Source organism: Ixodes scapularis, unplaced genomic scaffold (assembly GCF_016920785.2).
Source record: "Ixodes scapularis isolate PalLabHiFi unplaced genomic scaffold, ASM1692078v2 PGA_scaffold3__209_contigs__length_174095766, whole genome shotgun sequence".
Lineage (NCBI taxonomy): Eukaryota > Metazoa > Arthropoda > Arachnida > Ixodida > Ixodidae > Ixodes > Ixodes scapularis.
Window position 1 is genome coordinate 122632757 of NW_024609868.1, and position 8379 is coordinate 122641135.

Genomic DNA, 8379 nt, shown 5'->3' on the forward strand with positions numbered 1-8379 from the left:
TTATGATGATTGCTATGCGCCGTGTATTTGCGCTGTAAAAAGTTCATAGCGCGCATAAAAATTCGTTCACCACCATTTGCATGTTTTGATTATATAATAGATAACCTATTATAAAATTGAACTCAGACATAAGAGATTAGCATATACTGCCCTTAGAAATGTACTAAGTAGAACTAATACGTACTGCACAAAACTCCTTATACGGTAGCACAACTTTTATGACATCGGTCAATGCGTATATGAGGCGGCACGTTTTGATGGGATTGACATTTCTACCAAGAGCATTCAGCTTTGCGCAGAGGCAGTGTCGTACCCGAGGAAGCCAACTGAGGGGCGACTATTGCTAGTTGAAAACTTTTCCCAATACCCCGCCGGGACGTCGTGCAATACCGACGGCCATGGCAATTTTTGGCAAGCCCCTCGGGGCTCCATCTTTTCAATCCAAAATCAGAATTAATGTGAGTGTGTCTAACGAAAACACAGTGAGGGCGCCAGGGAGTTAGTGTAACTGCTCATTCACACTGGAAGCGGATCCGCGTTCGCAAAGCGGTTGCGAACGCGGTTGTATAAAGATCCAGTACAATTGCAGGCGCACTTGATGACATCAAGTGCGCGTGCAATTGTACTGGATCTTTATACAACCGCGTTCGCAACCGCTTTGCGAACGCGGATCCGCTTCCAGTGTGAATGAGCGGCAAGTCTACAATTTTAACTCAATAGTGTTGGGCCACTGAAAGAGGATATTGCAGCTTCTCGAGCCCTGTGCGATTCCAATTGCAAATTTTTTGCCTTATTTCTCAGAAACCACGGAACGGATTGACTTGGGAACGGTTTTATTAGAAAGATAATGAAAAACTGTCATCTTCTATATTGTGACGCTACATTTCCCGATCTGAAAGTTCAAAATGTTTTACGCAAACTTAAATTTACTGAAAAATGACCTTTTTTTCCGTTCTTTATTAACATTTAAAAGGAAACCAGGGCCTAAATTTAAATCCAGGCGCCCCAATACTAAAGACCATGACTTTTGGAATAAATCTCTAACAATATATTTTTTGCAGAGATTCTCATTGTGATATATTTTAACGAAGTTTGTAGCCCATCAAAATCTGCTGGCGTGAACTATGAGTGTGTCGGCAATACTTCGTCTTGAAATTGCGCAATGTGTTATTGCGCCCTGGATTACTTTCGTCTTCAAGGTCGTTCAGTTCACGGTCGGGATTTTGAGGGGAAACGCCTCCCAAAAGGCAGGGGTGCTTTTTTTCTTTCGGCGGGTAAGATATGATTAGTCAGTTGTCAATCGCCCTAGCGCGTCGTTGGGAGGATGGTTCGTTCTTTGTTGGTGTTTTAGGGTCGCACAAATGCGAGTGGAACGTCTCTTTTTCTTCTTTTTAGAGCGCAGCTCTTAGGGGCCCGTTTCCGGCTTGAGCGGCGTCGCCGTCGCCGTCGCCGTCGCCGTCGGCGTCGCCGTCGGCGTAACCGCGCGGTGCATCATGGGAAATGTCCCATAATGCACCGCGCGAGCCCCCCCACCGGGGTCACGTGACCTCGTGGGGGGTCACGTGACCCCCCCGAGGTCACGTGACTCCCCTGAGGTCACGTGACCCCCTCCTCAAGGTCACGTGACCCCCTCCTCGAGGTCACGTGACCCCCCGAGGTCACGTGACCCCCCGAGGTCACGTGACCCCCGCCGATGTCGCGTGACCCCCCGATGACGTCATCGTCACTGATGACGTCACCGGCATCCACATCGTCATCGTCATCATCACTGATGACGTCACCAGCATCCACATCGTCATCGTCATCATCACTGATGACGTCACCGGCATCCACATCGTCATCGTCATCATCACTGATGACGTCACCGGCATCCGCATCGTCATCGTCATCATTACTGATGACGTCACCGGCATCCACATCGTCATCGTCATCATCACTGATGACGTCACCGGCATCCCCATCGTCATCGTCATCATCACTGATGACGTCACCGGCATCCACATCGTCATCGTCATCATCACTGATGACGTCACCGGCATCCACATCGTCATCGTCATCATCACTGATGACGTCACCGGCATCCGCATCGTCATCGTCATCATCACTGATGACGTCACCGGCATCCCCATCGTCATCGTCATCATCACTGATGTCACCGGCATCCACATCGTCATCGTCATCATCACTGATGACGTCACCGGCATCCACATTGTCATCGTCATCATCACTGATGACGTCACCGGCATCCACATCGTCATCGTCATCATCACTGACGACGTCACCGGCATCCGCATCGTCATCGTCATCATCACTGATGACGTCATCAGTGACGTCACTGATGTTGTCACCGGCATCCGCATCGTCATCGTCATCATCACTGATGACGTCATCAGCGACGTCACTGATGACGTCACCGACATTCGCATCGTCATCATCACTGGTGAAGCCATCAGTGACGTCACTAATGACGTCATCGGTACCCGCATCGTCATCGTCACGGATGACGTCATCAGTGACGTCAGTGATGACATCATCGGCATTGGGGGTCACGTGACCCCCAAGGTCACGTGACCCCCCCCCCCTGGTTAGTTTACCCCCCCCCCCCCGTGCCCTTCCCTCCTCCTCCTCAAGAGCTGCGCTCTAATTCGGCGTTACAGGGAGTTGTAAGCGGCTTTCATTTTTTTCCATTTTTCATTCGGCGCCGAAGATATCTTGCGGCTAGAGCGGGTGTGAGCCGTAGGTCGTCAATCACCCGAGCGTGTCTTTGGGAAGATGTTCCGTTCATTGTTGGCGTTTTGGGTCTCGAAAATGGGGATGCAAGATTTCACGCTTCCGGCGGTCCTTGCGTGAGGGCTGAAGCTAGCAACTGCAGGCAGACAAAAGCTACCGAAGCGTCAAAGGGTCGATACTGCCTTAACATTTCTTTCTGTTCGAGGTGGAGAGGTGATTTGATCTGGTGATTTCAAATATTCTGCAGAGATGCGTTTAAAATGTTTACTTATTTTACATGCGGGGGAAACATACGTTAGTTCGTCGATTTTGTTTTAACTTCAACGTTCGCTTTGCATATCAACTTGTGGAGGCTGATTTCTACTATAATAAAGCAAACCTTAAGAAAATTTATTCAGTGAAGCTAAAAACAGAACAAGCTTTTTGGTAGTAGGCTTCACACGTTGCTATTTGGAAGTTGTGAAAGTCTCGCGCTGAGGATTCTTTGTTCGACCCCAACCAACATTCTCTTGATTTAGTATTTTGTGAAATAGAGGCGAGCGTTTTAGACAAGAAGCCGCACACATTTTATTGTGGTGTTCGTCGATTAGGCTGTCTTGACTGCGATCAGCCCTTGGTCGGCTTTTATTGTTGGGTGGCGGAGAAAAACTCACCAGAGAGAAGCTCACCGGTGAAATGCTCACCGCAAAACCAAAAAATGCGGAAAAAAGCTCACGTATAAAATATTCTATTTAATATTTAAAATTTAATATTATCGGCATTGTCCGAACTGCGGTGCTTATATTTAAAACTCACATCCGCACTTTCCTTACCGCTGATGCTGCACTTTTTGCGTGTTCGTATATTTGTAAAGCAAAATGTTCTCGTTCAGCCCCAGAGGAATCGCTTACTTTCTAAAAAAAAACATGGGGAAGGGGCACACGAATCCAGTTTTGCAAAATGTAAAAAAAAAAAAAAAACGGGGGACTTTTTTTTTTTTAGCTTTTGCATGGAGACAGGACATTGCCTCAAAGTTGAGTTCTGCGAACAGCAACAATGTGATCTCCGTCTGTGCACCCGACTACAGTCCTCATAAAAAGTACCAATTCCGTCTTAGGCCACATCACTGAAAGAGGTCATTGGTTACTACAAAGCAAAGGAGAAAAAGGAACATAAGCTTTAACCTTTGGATGCACAGGAAAAAACTTTACAAAAACGAGAAACGATCTGGTCAGAAACCATATTGTTTGATAAAACAGTGTTTATGAAACGGCTTCAATGAAATTGGTGGGAACCGGCCCTCTCATCACAATCCATTTGTCGTTCGTTTTTTCTAAACCGTGTCATATGGCATCTAGTTATGTTAATTTCAATTTCAGCGCCATGTTTTGATCTAAGCTAACAACACGGTTCGTAGGAATTCATAGAAATAAACAGAAGTAAATTCGTAGTCCCACAGTCAAACTCCACGCCGTGACACGGGTGTTCCTTGTGACGATTATTCCGGCGTGACGACAATTCCTCGTACGAAATGCCCTCTGACGAGTTGGCCTCCTTGTCGAGTTCACCTATGACCAGTTGGCCTGTGACGACCGGGCTTGTGACGAGTTTTCCTAGACCCGAAAGAAACATCCTTGAACCCTCGCTTAAAGGGATTGTCCGGTCGAAACCGGAAGTACTTAAGTTCTTGCGCTCGTTACGTCGAGGGAGCCTTCATATAGACAAACGTCATTTTTATTTTGATATATGATCTCCCGTTATTAATTAAACCTTTCGTGATCCTATGTACGAAACTGCACCCTGAATTTCGCCAGTGTCAATGGCTGACATCCGTAGGTGCTGCGTGACGTCACAAAACGCAAAGGTTTGTCGGATGGTCGGGATAACAAGCGTTGGTTGATGGATATCTTGTATTTTGTTTCGAATTATATAGTCTCCTAGGCAGTACCCTACTGAAATACGGTTCTTTTAATGCAGTTCCCAAGCACGTGCAAAAAAAGTCGCGCCTTTTAGCAGGATATTACTCGCAGACAGCCATAAGCTTCGAGCAAACGTATGCCGTTTCGCACAAACACAACTGCGACGGACGCCGATCGAACTAGGGGCGCTTGCAAAGCAAAGGATGTAGATTTCGCCTCTGAAGCGGCACCTAGGTACACGAAGCGGCATCTGGGTACACATTTCGGCGGATCACCTGGATCGGTGATGAGGCTGCGGGTCATTCCCTCAGAGGCGACGTCCGCGGGTCGAAGGCAAACGGCGAACCGTTCAAATGCATGTCGGACTCGTCACTTGACTTGGACGAGCTTGGTGAATCGTAGCTACGCTCCATTTTCACACGCGGGTCAAACAGATATCGGGCTGCACGCGTGCTAAATACAACTTTTCGTATCATTTAGAGATGGCCAAGCTGTTGGTTTCGGTTTAGCTGCATAATCAAGGTCTGTTCGATTTGGCCAGGAAGTTCTGAACTATACTCGGTTACAAGTCAAGAAGGTAGCGGCAAATGCCCTCAAAGAGAATCTTTGCATTTCGACGATAGGTTCGCTGCATCAGGATGATTTTGCGTCGGAGTCACTGGCGGCAGCGCGCGGTCGGTATACCGGTCACCTCGAAGACGAAGGCCTGACGATAGCGTCTTGGCCAAGACAATTATCGACCGTAACTTTGGCGTCAAGCTTAAGCGAGAATCGGCAAAAAAAAAAAATGCCGATTCTCGGTGTTTTTCTCAGGCCCGTTAGTGGGCGTCCACAGATACCAGCGGACAAAGCATGCAGTATTATGCTCAGCTACGGGGACATGCGAGTGCCAACGCACTAAATCCCAGACCTCTACAATGTATCGGAGTCAACAATATGCATCCAAGAGCAACTGAAGGCGGAGACTATTCTTACTTACAGACACCTTTCCCGTGTCTGTAAGAATATCAACACTGTGGATCCCCACATAGCATCAAAAAGAAACAATTTACGTGAGCCAATATTTCAACACTCACCACAGGGAGCCAAACCTACGCGAGCAGGTGCCTAAAACGCTTTTAGAATATCATAATCAAGCAAACTTCCACCCTCAGTTAGGATCTCAATTCCGCGTCCACCGCGGGTACGTTATTATCATAAAGAAAAGGAAATGCAACCTCCGTATCGGCGTTATTAGTGAGTTTTAGTAGATCGTGTTTTCAGGCCACGCTATTTGTAGCGGGAGCTCGCGCTGCCACTTGGATGCATACTCTGAAGCACGCGCCCGCAGCGGTAGCGTGCCATTGAAAACGGTCTACCTAGGGTGCCTCAATGTCCTTCTGTTTAGGGTGATGCCACCCTTTGTAGTACCCGATGCCGACAGCACGCGCTCACGGAAAAAATACAAAGAAATCGACGAAAACAAAATGTCGCCATAGTACAGTCAGCGCCACAAGCGCGTGCAGGGACACGCTCTTTCACGCGCTTCTGAACAAAAAATTAAAATAAACGTGTGGGACAAAATGGCGAAATGCCACCACCCTAAGCAAAGCGCACATGAAGGCACCCTAGGTCTACCAAAACTGCCTATTGTTAAAGATCGCAGACATTTGAGCAAGCGCTGCGAAAAATGGCACCGCGAGCAGAGACGGTTGAGGAGTTCTGCTATCGCCGTCTGCTCTTGTCGTCTGCTTCTGCACGGACGCTGAACAGAGTCCGGAGCCGGTGCAAGATTTTGAGGAACTGGGTCTGAACTCGTTCAGAACTGGGATGAATCGAACGAGCCAGTGCAGCGGTCGTGCAACTTACGGTTGAATCGAATGCACCAGTTCCTGCACTGCTGCACTAGTTCAGCCAGATCAGGCGAATCGAACAGACCTAAATTGACTGATCCGATTTGGGCGAGGAGTGGGTGGACGTAGTTTAATATCGTTGGCACAGCATCACACCTCAGCTTACAAGCCTTCTGTCCGCTGAGAGCTCAGCTCGTAGCTTTCTTCTGCGAGACGATTGCTGCATAAGCAGGATCTCGATCTGGACGGGAACCCAGTCCCTACGCACGACGACGATCCACTTTGCTCGTCACTGCACGTCTCGCGGAAAAGTGTGGAACGTCATGTCTTGGCTCGCATGTGCTGCCCGGTGGTTGTGGCACCCAACCGCGCAACAAAAATCTCATTTAACCACGAAACAAGTCGGGCGCAGCAACAAAAATGAAGCACGCTGAAGCGTTCACTCGCAGGCAAACAACGAGACAAAAATGCTCGCTTTGTGTTTTGTGACGTCAGAGCTTCAATGTTGCCAACCAGGGATGGGCAGTACTTCAAATACAAGTATTTGAAATACGTATTTCAAATACTTTCTGTATTTTGCATTTGTATTTAATTACAATATGGGTAATGTATTTGACGTGTGTATTTAAATACTAAAACGTGGGTATTTCAAATACAATTGTAATTGAATACAATTTTGTGGTCGAAAATACATCCTTCAAATTTATTGTCACTGTCCAGAGCAGGAAGAAAACTACGTTCTGCACTGAATGCACTGCAGTGTCTCTCAATCAAGCATAAGCGTTTAGTGACTTTGTGATTACGGTGCTAGTCCAGGACAAGAATAGTGACGAAATCGACGTTCACAGGCAGACTGGCTAAATATGTGCCTGTGACAACTTGTGATGCTTTCCAGCCTGATTTCCATCCATATTTTTGCCTGGAACTTTCTAAATGCGCGGGTCGTCCAGATTTTCGTAACTGGTGGGAGTTGTAACAATAAAAAATTATCTACCTACTGCTGCGCGTCTTGGTCGTCTCGGTTCTTTGTTGGTCTATACCAAAATGTAATCGACAAAAAAAAGCTGCTTGAAGCTCAGTACTTTTTTCACCTATTACGTCCAAGCTGATTACATTTTTTTTTTGTGATTATATTTCTATTACGTTACTAGGGCCTCGCACACTAACTCGCGAGTGTGCGATGCAAAATTAAAATGAGATACCCAGAAACCCGTTGCAGGTGCCCTGAAATCGCTGACGCAAATTTTGAGGAATGTATTTGGAAAAGTATTTGGAGGAGATCAAATACATTTGGTTGTATTTGTATCTTGTACTTAAATGCTTTTTTGGAAATGTAATTAGATTTGTAATTAAATACGTTTTTGAAGACGCATTTTGTATTTGTATTTCAATACATATTTGCATGTATTTTGCCCATCCCTGTTGCCAACGAAAACAGCGTTTACGCTAGAATGCGATATGAGCAGTATAAATTCAATTACTCACGCAGAGGGGCATACAAAAATTCAGATATTGCACGTACGATGCTTCTCGAGGCAATAACAATGATATTGAATTGTTTTCTCGAATACAAAATTTGACCGGACAATCCCTTTAAGAGAAATACCTGCGACACGCTGCGATCACGGCCACCTCGAAGTCGTGGTAGATTACCTCGACCTCCACACTTGACATGAGGACGGGGAGCACCGTAAAAAGTCAGAAAGCGAAATAAAAAGTGCGACATTAGAAAAACCGAGCCATGCAATATGCACAACCGCCGGTAGGTTTCCTCCCTCGTGTTCGGAAGCAAAACGTACAGAAGCGAGATCACAGCAGGATGGTACAGCCCACGTAGAGCTTACACGGGGTAAAATAGCGACGGCGTCACATTGAAAGTCCTGTCCATGAACCACGCCCTCGTAGTAGAAAGCCGCACA

General features: G+C 46.8%; 1 non-coding gene across 1 annotated transcript; it reads left to right on the forward strand.

Annotated features, from left to right (window-relative positions):
* Positions 1-287: 287 nt before the first annotated feature.
* Positions 288-427, forward strand: LOC115308901. The gene has a single exon (XR_003916597.2). It is a non-coding gene; the product is annotated as a U4 spliceosomal RNA (small nuclear RNA).
* The last annotated feature ends 7952 nt before the right edge of the window (positions 428-8379 follow it).